At 37.6% G+C, this 17,037-nt stretch overlaps 1 protein-coding gene across 1 annotated transcript in view; it reads right to left on the bottom strand.

Annotated features, from left to right (window-relative positions):
- Positions 1-15,870, bottom strand: part of SPIN1 (spindlin 1) — a gene marked incomplete in the record, with an annotated part of 333,933 nt that extends 318,063 nt beyond the window's left edge. The window contains 1 exon segment of the mRNA XM_053702399.1: positions 15,467-15,870.
- Between the last annotated feature and the right edge of the window lie 1,167 nt (positions 15,871-17,037).

Raw genomic sequence — 17,037 nt, 5'->3', positions numbered from 1 at the left:
CACACCTTCAGGGTACTGTGTTATTGTCACGTGACTATGTGGTATACAAATGTGATGGTTATATAGGTTATACTGGTTATCATTGATTTGAGAAGGTAACCTTATGTATAAGTAACATATGGATCAGAGATACAGCTGCTACATTAGTCCAATAAATTTTGTTTGTTAATTTATAAAAGAGTGCTTGATTCTCTATCTTTTATATGGTACATTAATTTATATGTCCCATCTCTTCTCTTATAGTCTTGAGAGAGATAGAGATTATAAATAAATACACACATATAAATAAATACACACATATAAATACACACACACACACACACATACATACATATATATATATATATATATACATACACACACACAGGTAGCCCTCAGTTTACGCCGGGGTTAGGTTCCAGAAGGAATGGTTGTAAATCGAAACCGTTGTAAATTGAAACCCAGTTTATAATGTAAGTCAATGGGAAGTGAGGGAGTTAGGTTCCAGGCCCCTCTCAAAATTGACATAAGTAACACCTAGTACATTATTTTTAAAGCTTTGAAATGAAGACTTTAAATGCGAAACCACATTATTAACCTAATAAAATAGATTGTATCATCAAACTAAGTTTAATAAACAAAAACATTTGCTAAACCGCACCTAATAAAATTATCACACAAACAGACTGTATCCTCATCAAAAACGTTTTTTACTTGCCTTTTTCTGCAAACAGTTCTCTGCATCGAGTCTGCATCTAAGGGAAGTGGCTGCTAAATCTTGTTCCTTTGAAAGCTGATCCATTGATCACGTCTGGCTTGCTTTTCTTTGCATGCGTTTGCTGCAACACAAGCGGACAGCTCCACCTACTGGCTATTTTAATGTATGCATGTGCTAATGCTTTCAATAGCAAAAAAAAAAAAAAAAGGGCGTTATTCTGAAACGGCGCAAATTGAACCGTCGTAAACCGAGGGCCATGTATGTATGTATGTATGTATGTATGTATGTAAAAAAAAAAATATGTTTTAGGATTTAAAATGACCGTTCTAACAATTATCTCTTTCATACCAGGCATCTAAGAAGTACATATCTAATTGACATTTTAAATGATATCCTGTGTATTTTATCCTCTCAAAGAGATATACAGATATGAAATATTAATCTGTATGGAATAACCACCTCTATCTCTTTATCTTGCAGACATATAATAACAAGATTTCCTATGAATGTGGACCATAGACAAGATACAAGATACATGCATTCAGGATTTATTGGAAATATGTTATATTCATGTTGGGATACAGTGCAGTACTGAATATGAAATAAGCTGTATTTGTATATAAATGCCAGGATACTGGTAACATATTAAATGGATTTAAAGCCAATAGTTAGCAGGATAAATTCCTTTGATATAATATAAATGTTTAAAAAACATAATGTATTTGGTATCGGGAAATCAGAAAAATGATATGATACTACCCCATCTATAATTAATATTGTAATTTATTAATGAAATAAATTAGAGTATGTTTAAAATGATCATTATATGGGAGATATTTGATGTAGCAAAGATGAATGTTAAAAATGTATTGCTGCGTTTGTCATGCTGCCCCCGATGGCCAGAATCCAGTATAACAGTCAAAAGAATTAACTGTTAAAAGATGTGTTTCCATAGTAACCATGCCAAGCCTAGGGCCAATCTGATAAGACTTCCCAGGTGACCAATGGGATGATCAGTTTCCGTAGGGCCACCCACATGGTTTCATAAATGAGTGAAAACATAGATAAGTAAGGCAAGAGAGGGAAAAGGAGGGAGGCTGGGGACTTTGAGTGATAACTGACTGCTGGGCGTTTTGCATGGATTGCAAAAATGTACTCATCTGTCTTCTGAGATGAAACAAGGAGTTTTTGGTAACTGAATTATCGATTTAGTGTATATTGTCCTATTGTTTAACTTAGCACTGTTAATTGTATTGCTGAAAGTTAGTAGCTGCTATCTTAAGTCTCATTGTGATATTTTAAATGCAACTGTGATTTGGAAGGCTATTGTGAATAAGGCTAGTTTTAAAGGTAAACTTTTATGAACTTTGCATAGCATATTTTAATAGTTTTTAAACGTGTATAGTATTGATTCATATTCTGATTTCTACAAATATATTTCAATGTGTTTATAGATATTAACTAATAAAAAAGAATTCAGGAATTTATATTAATTTTATGGTTTCTAGTATATGTATATTGATTAAGGGTTTGATTTAAAGAAAGATTTTTAAATATATTGTGTTATAACACTGCCATATACTGACAGTCTAAAGTTGGTTTATGTATTGTGGGTGTAAAAATAGGGGACACCCCCCCCCCCCCAACGCTGTTCCATATGCTTATGGTTCTAAGACCACTTAAAACAGTAAGCTGATAACTACCTGGGCCCCTCCTTTGAAAAAGCTGCTTGTAGTGCTAGAGAAGTGCTCGACAAACCCAGGGAGCCACTGGCTCCTAGAATTTTACACCTGGCTCCTAATTTTATTGGTTATTCTACATATATCTATATACAAATACCACTGTCCATTACTCCTAAAATGTATGTCTGGCTTCTAAATATTCTTACTAGCTCCTAAATTTTAAACAGATTTGCCAACCCCTGTGCTAGGTCCATTTTAAATCTTAGATCACTGTAAAAGGCACCAAAGTAGAGACATGATTGGAATTTCTACAGCAATCATCTGGTACCTAAAATGATGAGATACTTCATTTGCAAAAGGGTAATCCCCTTTCTCATAAGAGGGGGGCTGTATGAATGGGTGTTTGCTGTTTTTAGGGTATAAGGGTTCCTTTGGGGCCACAGCTCCCCACATAGTAAATAGAGTAGGTAGATGTTTGGCATTTAACTAATAACCACATGAGAGCCCAAAATGGAAAAAGGGGCTTCCCCTATTCTAAAATGAGGTCTCATACCACTGTGTTTAATGGGGGCCCTAAAAGTGCGTCCTACACCTCTAACACTGTACGGATGTATATACTTGGGGCAGGCGATAACCTGAAAATTAGAAGGGGGTGCGACTCCCCTCATTTAAAAGAAGTTTCTCTCCTTCAAATGACCGTCTCCAAAACCTTTATTGTGACTCTGTATTAGCCTCCCTTCCACTACTAGTAAGGCAGGTGATCCCTTCCAAAATTTGAAAGAGGAGATACTGCTCTTTTAAATAAAAGGTCACTTACTCATCTAGTCTAAATGGTGGAGGAGGAGATGGTGGCTATGTTAGAGCTCCCTACTTTAAACCTTAACCATTTTTAATGCTACTACATCTTCCAAACAATGAGTCAACTGTCCCTGTAAGTGGCCTGAAGGCTAAAATACAGGCTTCTAAAGCCTTCCCCCAGCAGCTCTATGGATCACTAACACACCACTCGGAGTTCCAACCCCTTTGTAAAGTCACAGTGCCTTAGATGAAGAAGTAGCAATCGAAGAGACTGCAGTCTTCTTCAGTTTTCAAATTAATGGCAAGTTTCTACTGAGGTGGTACATTTTGGAAACGGATGATTAACGGAGATAAATGTTTTTATCACCAGTTTCCAAAGTGTACCACACCTCAATGGAAAGTAGGCATAATTCAGTTATCAAATTTATTTTGTTCTGTCTGAATACTGTTAAAAAAAAAAAAAATAATTATGAATCGCTAAGGCTGCTCAGGAGCAGCAATGCACTACTGGGAGCTAGTTTGTGATTGATGAATATGCCTCATCATTGGCTCACTACCTTTGTTTAACATACTTATATGCAAATAACAGATTTGAACACTGTCTCTTTGCACTTATGTTTCTTTAGAGCTTTTTATTTTGAAGGTATAAGAAAGTGTGTGACTGTACAAAAAAATTTCAGGCAAAGTAGAATAACGTTGATGAACGGTAACACGCCTTACAAGCATCATACATTTTCCCCTCTTAGGACCACTTTTTTTTTGGGGGGGGGGCATAACCTCATTAAGAGAAGACCAGTAAATACAGCGATTTGCATAATCAACAAATGCATGACAAAAAGACAATGCAATAACACTTAGTCTGAACTTCAGCCAATCACAAATGCATATACATATATTCTGTGCATTCTTGCACATGCTCAGTAGGAACTGGTGACTCAGTGTAAATATAAAAAGACTGCACATTTTGTTAATGAAAGTAAATTGGAAAGTTGTTTAAAATTGTATGTTCGACGTGAATAATGAAAGTTTGACTTGTGTCCCCCTTTAAGCAATTCCATCACTCACATCAAAAGTGATTACGTATACACGAGAAAATTAATTATTCATAAAAATACATAAAATAGCAGGTGTCAATCTAAAAAAGGAAAAATTAAATTTCAGCGACAGTTTAAAATGACAAACATGCTGATTACGGTTTCCTATTTTTGGAAGCACATACAGTTCTTAATTAAATTTGAAAGAGAAAAAAAAAAATGTATTACTCACCTTTTTTTATATTTGTACCAAAGCCATTTCTTATATATGTATATTTTGATAATTCTTTCTTAAAACAAGTGCATGGATCAACACTAAAGCATGTGTGACTTATGTGCACCTATTTTAGCTTATTATGTATACAATAAAGCCCAAGTGATATAGCTGGAGTAGTCATGGGCATTGCTTAAAATTACCACGTAATTTGGTAACTATAAAGAAATAATTACATCTTGAAATTTGATCTTTTAATTACTACCAAAACAAGCATCATTTGGTACATAGCTGCATATAGCGATCAACTCAACAGATGTTATTTTGCAATCGCCAATTTACAAAAGGTACAGCTTTTACTGAATAGATCTCTCTAGCCTATAACCTGTAATTATAAAAGATTTCTATGCTACAGGGAACATGTGCACTTAGCTCATTTTACATATCCCAAATGAGATTTTTCTGCAGTAGTTAGGAGTAAATAAAATCACCTATTTTTTTTAATTTAGGCTTTTATAAAAGATTCAGGCATATCACATATTACCATTTCAAATAACCTTATTTTAAGCATAAACTGCACTAACCACAAAAAAAAAAAGTTAAGGATAAATAGAGAGCACTTAGCAAAGATAAAGCTGTATTAAAAAAAAAAAAAAACACACACACACACACACACACACACACTAGTCCTGAGTGATACTTCTATTGTGTTCCGAGGGTTAAAAATACAGTAGTGCAGGTCGATAGGCTTAAAATGTCATGCTTTATATTCCCCCTACAATTAGAGGTAGCTACTTGGAAAGCTGAGGCAAAATATCTTTCTATTACATAGAGATAGTTGTGTAATTTTTTAGCAGTGTTTTTACCAATCCAACCCAACATATAGGATGTGGAGGTGTGATTGTAGGGGGAATTTAAAGCATGTCATTTTAAGTCTATCAACTCTGCACTACTGCTGTATTTTTAACCATCACAAAGGGGTTAAACACAGTAAAAGTATCACTCTGGACTAGTGTTTATAACAATAGTAATAAAGAAATAGATATACAATTTCAATTTGTGCATTTGGATAAGACCGTTGTATAATATATTGTAGTGTGAAATCTAATACAAAATATTAAATAAACATTTATTTATAAAATATTTTAAAAAGGGAAAGATACATTGTGATTTCTCTCGTTTTCAAGTATGTCCTGGATACACAAACCATTGCATTGATACAATGGGTAGAAGAAAATACAAAAACAATAATACACAATATGTGCACAAAAATGTAACATAGAACAGGTAGGAAATATATAATCAACCATGACAGGTGCATTCTGTTTTGAGATATGTAGAGAGGGATCTCTTAAAGGATATTAGGCTTGGGGAAGGTTTGAAAGTGTGCGGGAGGTTGTTCCATAATTGTGGTGCTCTGTAGGAAAAGGAGGATCAAGCTGCTTTCTTTTTGTATTGAGGCAAGCTAAATAATGTGCTGGTACTGGATCGGAGGTGGGAATAACTGGTGAGAGCATTCTGCTCAGGTAGGGTGGGAGCTTCCCAGAAAGGCTATTAAACACACGGCAGGAAAGATGGAGGGTGCGTCTGGATTCCAGCGACAGTCAGTTTAGTTCTTTTAGCATGTCACAATGGTGGGTCGTGTAGTTACATTGCAGCACAACGAGTTATACAATGTATTACGTTTATTAAGGCGAGTTTGCTGTGCAGGTGCATATACTACATCCCCATAATCCACAATTGGCATCAGCTGTACAATCTTTTCCTTTACAGTAGGGCTGAGGCAGGATTTGTTTCTGTACAGGGCACCTATTTTTGGATAAAGTTTAGATGCCAGTTTTTCTATATGGAGGCCAAAAGATAGATTGGGGTCTGACAACATACCCAAGTATTTAAAAGAGTGGACTGCGGTCAGTGTGCAATTTGATTTTGTTTTGATGCATAGATGGGAATTTTGCAGTTTGTGTAGTTTAGGTCCCGTTCCAAAGATCATTGACAGTTTTGTCAGTGTTTAGGAAGAGTTTGTTTTTTGAGATCCACTTTTCTACCTCTGAACTGGTCTTTGAGCACTCTTCAAGCTGCGGCAGATCGGAATTGTTTGCATAGATTACCGTGTCATCTGCATACATGTGTACAGTTGAGGATTTGCAGACATTAGGCAGATCATTTATAAATAATGTGAATAGCAGAGGGCCGAGAATGGAACCTTGGGGAACACCACACGTGACTGGGAGAGGGAGGGAGTCGCTGTCAGAGACATGTGATCGATCCGATACATATGATTGAAACCAGGTTAGCGGATGATCACCAATACCTGAGTTTTTTTAGTTAGCAGTAGTATGTCGTGGTCTACTGTGTCAAAGGCCTTTGCAAAATCAAGGAAAATAGCTTCAGTTAGGTCTCCTTGTTCCATTCCAGTTTGGATGTCGTTGCAAACATTTAGGAGGGCAATTGTAGTGGAGCGATTTGTACAAAAACCTGATAGATATAGATATATATCTCCTTTACAAATTTAGCTCTATGGCTATATAGTAGCTATATGATAAACTATGGGCACCTATGAAGAAAAAAAAAAAAAAAAAAAAAAAAAAAAGTCTAATACACAAAAGAACCAAAAGTAACTATGATAAAGCATTAGAGAGAAAAGAATGTTAAAGTCCCATTCGCAGGATAAGAAGGTATTAAAATCGATAGCTCCTGTGGAGTCGTGGGATGACTAGGTCAAGTCTTTGATGAAGCGGCACTAGAGGGAGCGAAACTTGTCAGACTTGTCAGTCCTGTCCATGTCTGTCTGGGTCACTATATGTAAATAAACGTGGAAGTTATTTTGGACCTGTTTGTGCAGCCGATGCCTATCTTTTAGGTCAAGGAAGCCGTCTGGTAGGAACCAAGGCCAGGATCCAAAATCAGCAGTCTGTGAAAAATATAAAAGAACAGAAGCGCCACATGGCCTAGCACTGTATGTACTCTTGTGAGATAATGTATAAGATGTTTTTACGCTCACATTTAGTGGCGAACCCCTATGGTGCAAATGAAGCGGGCTGGAATCAAACAGTCCCCCAGCAGTCTGACCTCCGTTGAGACTCCAAATCCAGTGGCTCAGGATAGCGATACAGGATACAATATCCCAGCGTGGGGGAGCTGAATGTAACATGAGATCCAAACGTCCAAGGGAAAACCTCCACAGCAGGAGGGACACTGGTACCAGGTGTGCAGCGAAATAAAGATGGTATGCAGGCAAGGAGTAGGTGTAACAAACTTACTTTAATAAAAACAAGCAGCGCGTTTCTCAGTCAACCGGTGACATACAGTGCTAGGCCATGTGGCGCTTCTGATCCTTTATATCTTTCACAAACTTTCAATATGGCCATTTGAAAAGCTAAAGGCAAGAACCACTCCACTGCTTTTGCAAAAGTTAAAATTAAGTAATCTCTTAAAAATTGCATGTTATACCTGAACCAGTAATTTATTTATTGTAGGAAGTTTAAATTTTCGCCACTAGCCTGGTCTATTGATAAGGGCCGCGGATCACAGAAAGTGCTCCAAAACTGTCAAAATTATAAGACAGATAACACGAAATTTACATCCCTGAAAATTTCACACTATGAAATCTCCAGTTAAGTTTTAGGAGATCATGTGTTAATAGGCAAACAAATGTGTCAGAGAAAATATACCCGATTTCAAATGGACCCACTTGGTTCAAAAATGTGATTGAGCTTAAAGGGACACTCAAGTAAAAATTAAACTTATTATTCAGATAGAGCATGCAATTTTAAACAACTTCACAATTTACTTCAATTAACAAAATGCACACAATCTTAATATATTTAAACTTGTTTAATTACCAGCTCCTACTGAGCATGTGCAAGAATTCACAGAATAAGAGTTGATGCATTTGAGATTGGCTGATGGCTGTCACATGGTACAGGGGGAGTGAAAATAGACATAAAACTTTTAAAATGGTCAGAAAAAAAAATAAAAAAATAAAAATCTACTACTCATTTGAAGTTCAGACTAAGTGCTATTGCATTGTCTCGTTATCTTGCATATGCAAATTTACAGTGTTGACTGGTCCTTGAAATGTGTTACTATGATTACCCAAAAGATCCTCCAGCACAGCAGTAAGTAAAGTAAATGAGTAAATGGGGGGGGGGGGGGTTACTATAATGTCAAAATTGTATTTCATTTTTCATTACATTCCTAAGATTGGTCAAAATATACAATCATGAAACAAAGCTATAAATTAGTGCAAAAGTACTGCTGAAGCTTTGATCACATTGGTATTAGGAAAAACGCCCTTCAAAGAAAACAAATAGAATAAAATGGTGTGTCCCTTTCTCCCTTTGCTGCATTATCAGCATTATTAAAGCATTGTCTCTATATCAGAAAGATATCTAATGCAAAACTGAGCAGCATTTTTTTTTTTAAATTATTAAATTTGGCTGGTATTGAACTCACAGAAAAAAAAAAAAAAAAAAAAAAAAAAAAAAAACACACACACAACACAACTCTGTGACATCACAAACCTAACATTTTGGAAACGAATATTAGTCAGTAAGTTGAGAAAATATCTAATGCTGAGCTCAAAAGAATTTTTTTATCTAGCTGTCCCACCCACAAAAAAAAAAAAAAAAAAAAAAAGGAGAGAGAGAGAGAGAAGTGTCTAGTTGCCATTCGCGCTGGCTAGTTAAAAATGCCAGATTTCTAGCCATGTTCTGGAAACAAGTTTGACCACCATAAACGGAGTAGTTACATTCCACCACTGAAAGAAAGTCTAAGTGAACAGTTTTCAAAATGTAAATGTGCACTATGATATGGGGGGGGGGGGGGGGGAGGGGGAGGAGGAGGAGGAGGAGAAGGCACCAGACAATTAAGTGGATGGGCATTTTTTGTCGACTTCCATTGGAAGAGAAATATACACTCACCGGCCACTTCATTATTAGGTACACCTTGCTAGTACCGGGATGGACCCACTTTTGCCTTCAGAACTGCCTTAATTCTTCGTGGCATAGATTCAACAAGGTGTTGGTCCATATTGACATGATAGCATCACGCAGTTACTGCAGATTTATCGGCTGCACATCCATGATGCGAATCACCCGTTCCCCCACATCAAAGGTGCTCTATTGGATTGAGATCTGGTGACTGTGGAGGCCATTGGAATACAGCAAACTCATTGTCATGTTAAAGAAACCAGTTTGAGATGATTTGAGCTTTGTGACATGGTGCATTATCCTGCTGGAAGTAGCCATCAGAAGATGGGAACACTGTAGTCATAAAGGGATGGACATGGTCAGCAACAATACTAAGGTAGGCTGTGGCATTTAAAAGATGCTCAATTGGTACTAAGGGGCACAAAGTGTGCCAATAAAATATCCCCAACACCATTAAACCCCCACCACCAGCCTGCACCGTTGATACAAGGCAGGATGGATCCATGCTTTCATGTTTATGCCAAATTCTGACCCTACCATCTGAATGACACAGCTGAAATCCAGACTCAGACCAATCTTCTGCTTCTGTAGCCCATCTGTTTCAAGGTTCGACGTGTTGTGCGTTCAGAGATGGTATTCTGCATAGCTTGGTTGTAACGAGTGGTTATTTGAGTTACTGTTGCCTTACTATCATCTCAAACCAATCTGTTCATTCTCCTCTGACATCAAGGCATGGTCGTCCACACAACTGCCGCTCACTGGATATTTTCTCTTTTTCGGACCATTCTCTGTAAACCCTAGTGATGGTTGTGCGTGAAAATTCCAGTAGATCAGCAGTTTTTGAAATACTCAGACCAGCCCGTCTGGCACCAACAACTATGCCACATTCAAAGTCACTTAAATCCCCCTTCTTCCCCATTCTGATGCTCGGTTTGAACTTCAGCAAGTCGTCTTCACCAGATTTGCATTCCTAAATGCATTGAGTTGCTGCCATATGATTGGCCGATTAGCAATTTGTGTTACCAAGCAATTAAACAGGTGTACCTAATAATGTGGCCGGTGAGTATGTTAAATAGGTTCTGTTATAGAGCTGCAACAACTAATCAATATAAATCGATAATAGATTATGAAAATAGCTGTCAACGAATCTCATTACGGATTGGTTGGTTTGCACACAGCACCAGCTTCTTCACTCCAATGAGTTCCTGCACATGGTAGTGTTTTATGGTTATGTCCTTAGCCTAAAGGATGCCTACTTTTCACGAAAGTATAAGTCGTCATTATTTGGATTGTTTATATTAAAATCAGGTGATTTGGGACTATGTTTTGCATGATATAGTGCTGAGCTTGTTATTTACAACTAGCCTTGAATTGCTATTTGAATTGATGAGCACTTATCTGTTTGCACAATTATTAGCCGATTGCATGCTATTGCTGATTATACGTACTATATAGATAAACGTAAGGCGCTTTTGACTGGGTTGTTTTGTTTTTTTAAATATATAAGTATATATTTGTTATTTTAAGAGCGCACTAGATATTTTTTCCCTAACCTTATAGCTGGTTATTTACTAGTCCATATAGATATTTTAAAAAAGGGACAGTTTTTTTTTTTTTTTTTTTTTTTTTTAAAAAGTAGAGATAGATAAATGCCTTTATTAGCCATTCCCCAGATTTGCAGGGCCAACATTGTAAGATTTTTATACTTTATAACATATAAACCTCTAAATGTCTGCCTGTTTCAAAGGCTCTATTGACAGCCTCTTAATCATATTCTTTTTTATTTACTTTTCACAATAGGAGGCTGCTAGTTCATGTGGGTCATATAGATAACAATGTGTTCACGTCCAAGGAGTTATTTAAGATATAGCACAACACAGTACAAAATGCAAGTCAATAGATAATAAATAAAAAAAAGTAATGTGATCAGGGGGCTGAAAGAAGATGCTTAGATACAAGGTAATCACAGAGGTAAGAAAAATATGAATATAGCTGGGTTGGTTATGCAAAACCGGGGACTGGGTAAAAAAGGGATTATCTATTTTTTTTTAAACAATAAAAATGATATTGTAGACTTTCCCTTTAAAGATATTTGTTATGTTAGAATGAAGTCCAGGCTTAGTTTATAGAGAGGCCCCTTACTAAGGAGGAAAACACCATGCATTGGTGGAGCTAACAAAGATAAATATCCACCTTGACGAAATAGGCAAAACCCTACTTACGCATCTCAGGCACCTCAACACCACCTGAGCGCCTCTTTTCTGCCGTGGCCAGGCTGTTAGTCGACGGACATTTGGCTGTAAGAACAGTCCGGCCACGAGATAGATAGAATATTTCTCAGAGAACTACTACAAGACGTGAGGGCTGGGGCCCATGGTTAGGTTCCCAGAGGCGGTTGCGGCGCCAGAGGCTCTGATTAGAACAGAGCACTCTGGAGCGTATCTGCCCTCGGCCAAACTCTCAACATGCATCAGCATTCTGTCTGTCGGACAAAATGCTGTCGGCCAAATGTCCGTCAGAGCACCTTTTTCTGCACATCTGAAGCACTATATGAACAAATCACATGGGGTTGCAATTTCCCTTGTTCCTAAAATGGACTGTTTTAGGAGGAAAAGGAATGATATACTTCAGGAAAGTTCCCCTCTGTGAAATGCACAACTGGGCTAAAAGAAGCTACTCCTAGGTGGTAACCAGGCCATAGAACATGCTACTGAGCTGCCCTTCGTTCCTGATAGCTTGCTTTTCTTTCTGTATGGAACTATATGGCAGCACTTTACAGGAATATTTTTTTAACAATGTTAAACATTTGCCGTACATGTGTTGGCTACCTACCTTGGGTATGCTTTTCAACAAAAAAAAAAAAAAGTACCATGAAAAGGAGGCAAAATTAATAATAGAAGTAATATGCTTTGTCTGAATCATGAAAGGAAAATGTGTTTCATTTCCCTTTAAGCCTTCCATTTCTTACAGGGACATGAAACATTTATTTTATGATTTAGATAGAGCATACAATTTTAAACAACTTCCCAATTTACTTCTTATAGAATTTGCTTTGTTGTTTTGGTACCCTTGTATAAAAAGCATATCTAGGTAGGCTCAGGAGCTGGGAAAATAGCTACAGATATTATGATATACGATTCTTGTGATTGGCTTACCAATGTGTTCAGCCAACTCCTAGTAATACATTGCTGCTCTTTCAAGAAAGGATACCAAAAGAATTAAGCAAAATTGATAATAGAAGTAAATTTGAAAGTTGTAATAAAAGTCATGAAGTTACGGATTGAAGTCTACCGCTTTAAGCCTGGCTTTATTGGACTGCAAATCAAAATGAACAAAATTAAGAGATCTCATCTAGATACTATTTGGGTACTATAATTCTCAGCATGCCTCTGAGCAGAGGAGAGTTGTTAAATAGTGTTCTTTTCTCCTCCGGCATTGATGCACTTTGTTTCCCAAGCCCCTGCAGTGAGAGAGAGAGCATACAGGGACACCAATCTGCATCACAGCACTATCATCTGGTCTTATGAAAGTTCCCCAAGCAATATGTTAGTTTTACTGACCAACAAATTCATTGCCAAAGTAGTAAACAGCCAACATTCCAATTACTGTTTTAATATAAGCCTAAAGAGTTAATCCTTGGTGTATCAATTCTATGTGTGGTGGTAGTTATACCTAGACCAGGGGTTTTCAAACCTGTCCTCAGGCTTCTCTAACAGGCCAGATTTCAGGATTACCTTGGGTGAGAACAGGTTAATAACCATGTTTACTAGTCAGCTGTCTGGGGCAACATACAAGGTGGGACAAGTGCATCACTTCCCTAACATCATTGCATTCTAAGACCCAGGCAGCACAATATCTTGAGCCAGTGTTCTGAGAAATTAGCGAACCTGTGACATGGCATCAGCTGTTTGACAAAGTTTAACCTTAATGCACATGCATGCGAATTAGGGTAAAACTTTGTCAAACAGCTGATTCACTAATTTCACGGGTTAGCTGTTTTCTCGGAACACCGCCCTGGATAGATGTAGATAAGATATTTAATTGTGAGGCATGCCACTGTCCACCAATAAAGCCATGAGAGTTCTGGTTATCATTGAGTAATCATTTGTACACAAAGCTGCACTGTCAGTTTCAAAAGCAAAATAAACAGCATTAACATAAAACATGTTCATGCAACACTACATGTGCATAACACTTTTTTCAAATTCACTGTCCCTTTAAAGAGCACACTTATGTTTGCAGTAATTTGTATAGACTATATGGGTCTTAATTAAAGTTATTATATATAGTTATTATATATAGTTAAGTTGCCCTTAGTCTATCTCAAAATATAATTACTAAAATACTTGCCAAAAAAAAAAAAAAAATCTTCCAAGATATGAATAAACCTCTGAAAACATTTTTACAAATACAGCTGAGATGAGGCTGTCACAAAACCGGTCGTGTTTATGATTTTAAATAGAAAGTTCCATCAAATGTTTGCTATACATGAAAAAAATGCTTATGTAATCAAACCATTAATTTGTAATGTATTGTTATTTACAAAAGTTCTAAGATGTAACTATTAGACCCACTGAAAAGTGCAATAGTTCTCTTAAGACTAACATGGTACGGAAAATATGGGCAAATTAGAACATTTACATTCAGATAAACATTTAAATCCAGTTATAAACAAGAAGATAGCTAAAAGAAATCTGAAAGAATAGATGGGGGGGGGGGGCAAAAACACTACAGCAAGGTCAAAGAAAAATCAACATTTCCAGGTAAGCAATTTGTATCACTTGCATTATTCAATAGTCTAAAACACAAAAAGCAACCCTTTGTGTTAGAAGTTGCAACTCATACCATGCAGATACTTAGTACCTGGCAGAAGAGAACATCTGCACTAATCTACCTGAGCATTCACACACTAGTCTGCAATCCAGTGAGAAATTAAAAAAAAAAAAATTGTAATGATCTTCATTGAAAACACAGATTACACAGTACGATTTACTTTTTTTTTTACATATAATTTATATGAATAAAAACACAATACAATTGCAACATTCCCTTATATGTAAATGAATGCCTTTGGAGTAAAAACACACAAACAGAAAATGACTATCCGCCAACAATTTTGGTGCAGCATGTCCCACCCCCCCTAATGGCAAACAACAATGTGACTCATGAGGCCTATCACAGATGTCACCCCAAACTTTGTATTTTAATGATTATGAAAATAGAGGGGGGGAAACTGACGTTACTGGAGCTATGTGCAAACCAGGGGATCTTACCCTAGATATGCCCCTGACGTCCTGAGGGTTTAGCCACCCTGGTTATTTTAATGAAGTTGGGGACACAACAAGATAATGAAGAAACTGGAACGGCAAAGAATAGAGCTCTGGGAGTAAGCAGGTTAGCACTCAGGCACCGCGACTGTCAGCCATGTTGTGTGTTGGTCCAGTATTTACAAACCTGCAGCAGCAGAGAGCGATTGAGTCTCAGAGAAAAGAGACTGAGGGGGAGGGGACGAAAAGCAGCAGACAAAGGAAGCAAAAAAAGCTTGAGACACTCTCACAGACAGGAGACTAAACCCTGACGTTGACTTTTAAGCATTAGCATTCGGCTTGTGACTGCTGCTCTTATTGACTTTGTGTATTTATTACATACAAAGTTTAACCCATTGACTGCCAGCGTCTGCTAAGTACTGTAGCCAACTGGTTTGAGTATTCTAAGGGATCCACGCCCTGACAGTCGTATAAAAAAAAAACTAAGGATACCTGGTGAATGCCTTAGTATGAACAAGAAACATTGAACCTTTGCAATGCATTGAAACAATAAGACTGCGTGACGTCACGGCCTTTAAAGTGGTCATGTTAATGGGGGAACACAAGGGGGCGTCAGAGCGCAACAGGGGGAGAGCCTCAGGCAGAGCAACAGGAGAAAGACTGATATGTGCAGTAACATTAGGGAGATGTTCTGACAACCTTTATTTCCAGTGTTGATATTAGAAAGAAAAGCAATGCTGAGTCCACCTCCAGTATTTACATTTCTTTTAATAAGAGAGGAAAAAGGAAAATCTTAATGGTCAGGCAATTCACAATAAATCCACAAAAGTGGTTTCTTACCTGAAGAGTGCTGCATAGACATAACATTCAGGTTACTACACAGTCCCTCCAGTCCTTGCGATTTGTTGCAGCTCTGTCTCAATGATATATTATTATTTTTTTAGTGTCCTAACCTCCTCCCTTTTTTCTGCCTGCCTTATCCGTCATAGGTTTTCTCGGCAGCACTAACAGCAACTCCCGCCTCAAGCTCTCCTGCTGAACTTCCAGACCCGGCCCATACCCTCAAATTCCAGTTCCTTGTTTTCCTTCCCTTCCTTCGTCTTTGGAACCCCTCCCCCCCACTACATTTCCTCTGCCAGATTTGGAGCTCCCAATTTGTTCTCTTTTTGGCTCAATTTCTGTACCAGGAGAAGGCATCGCCTTCCTGCCAAATAGTGACCCTATCCAAACGTCTACCCCCTCCTCTTCTGGTGCAGAACTCGTCAGAGGCGCATGCGCCGTGTCAGCCTACTCGCCGCAAGGTAAAACTCAACTACGCTTGCGCCAAATTACTCGACTGACTCACAGGACAAGTGTTCATTTGGTGTTTGTCATGTGTGTAAATTCTTTTCAGCTGCGTTCGTTGCTTTTGGCCAGAAGTAATCACAAATATCCTGAGTTGATTGTCTTAATTACAAATTGGTTATACGTTCTTTTGATTTACTCTGATCGCAAATGAAATGAAGATGGGCAACTTATTGCATTATTGAATTCCACCGTCTGTTATGAATGGGTAACAATATCGCCTCTTTGTTTAATACTTTAGTAATCTCAGTATGAAGAAAAACTGCAATTTCGATTTTTATTTTATCTCTTACACCAGGAAGACCAATAATATATTTAATGCACATATAGTATGAATACTTTAAATATTGCCTTTGGTTGAAGGTCAAATCTAAAATTGTCAGGTTTCTTTGGTATAATATAGGCTTACCATACGTCCCGTTTTTACCGGGATTGTCCCTGTTTTGAGCCCCTGTCCCAGTGTCCCACCCGTTTTTCATTTTTGTCCCGGCCGCCGGTGTTCTATCAATCATTCCAGCAAATTCATCAGACTAGCGTAGTCTGCTGAATTAGCTGGAATGATAGAACACCAGCAAATCTGTGAATTTAGCATTGTTGGGCATGCAGCATGCACTGCCTTTTACAGCTGTCTGCTGCCCGTCGGAATGTGCGACCGTGACGTCACCACATTCCTGCAACAGACGGGTCACAGAATCCGACTGATAACGCGTGCTCCACCTCTGCTTCACACTCAGTGTTTTAGGCGCCTTCAACTTAGGAGAACGCATCATGGGGCTGCACACTGTGGCTTCCTGTTGCTGAAGCAAATACCAACAACAACAAATTTCTTGACTTTTGCAGATCTTCTTGCTGATGATAAGTACGTGTGAGTTACTTACTACAATACAAATATACTTGATCTTTTCCTTTTTTCATATGCAACCACATATCTTAGGCTGCTATGTGGTGTTATTATTTATTTATATTATTAGATATCTCCATTAATAATTGTGCTTCTGGGGTCACTCATCAATCATCATTAATTATGGATGGTAAACTAATAATTGTGCTGCTGGTCATTAATTATG

The sequence above is a fragment of the Bombina bombina genome, chromosome 2 (genome assembly GCF_027579735.1).
Source record: "Bombina bombina isolate aBomBom1 chromosome 2, aBomBom1.pri, whole genome shotgun sequence".
Taxonomy (NCBI): Eukaryota; Metazoa; Chordata; class Amphibia; order Anura; family Bombinatoridae; genus Bombina; species Bombina bombina.
This window is presented reverse-complemented; position numbering and strand designations above follow the sequence as displayed.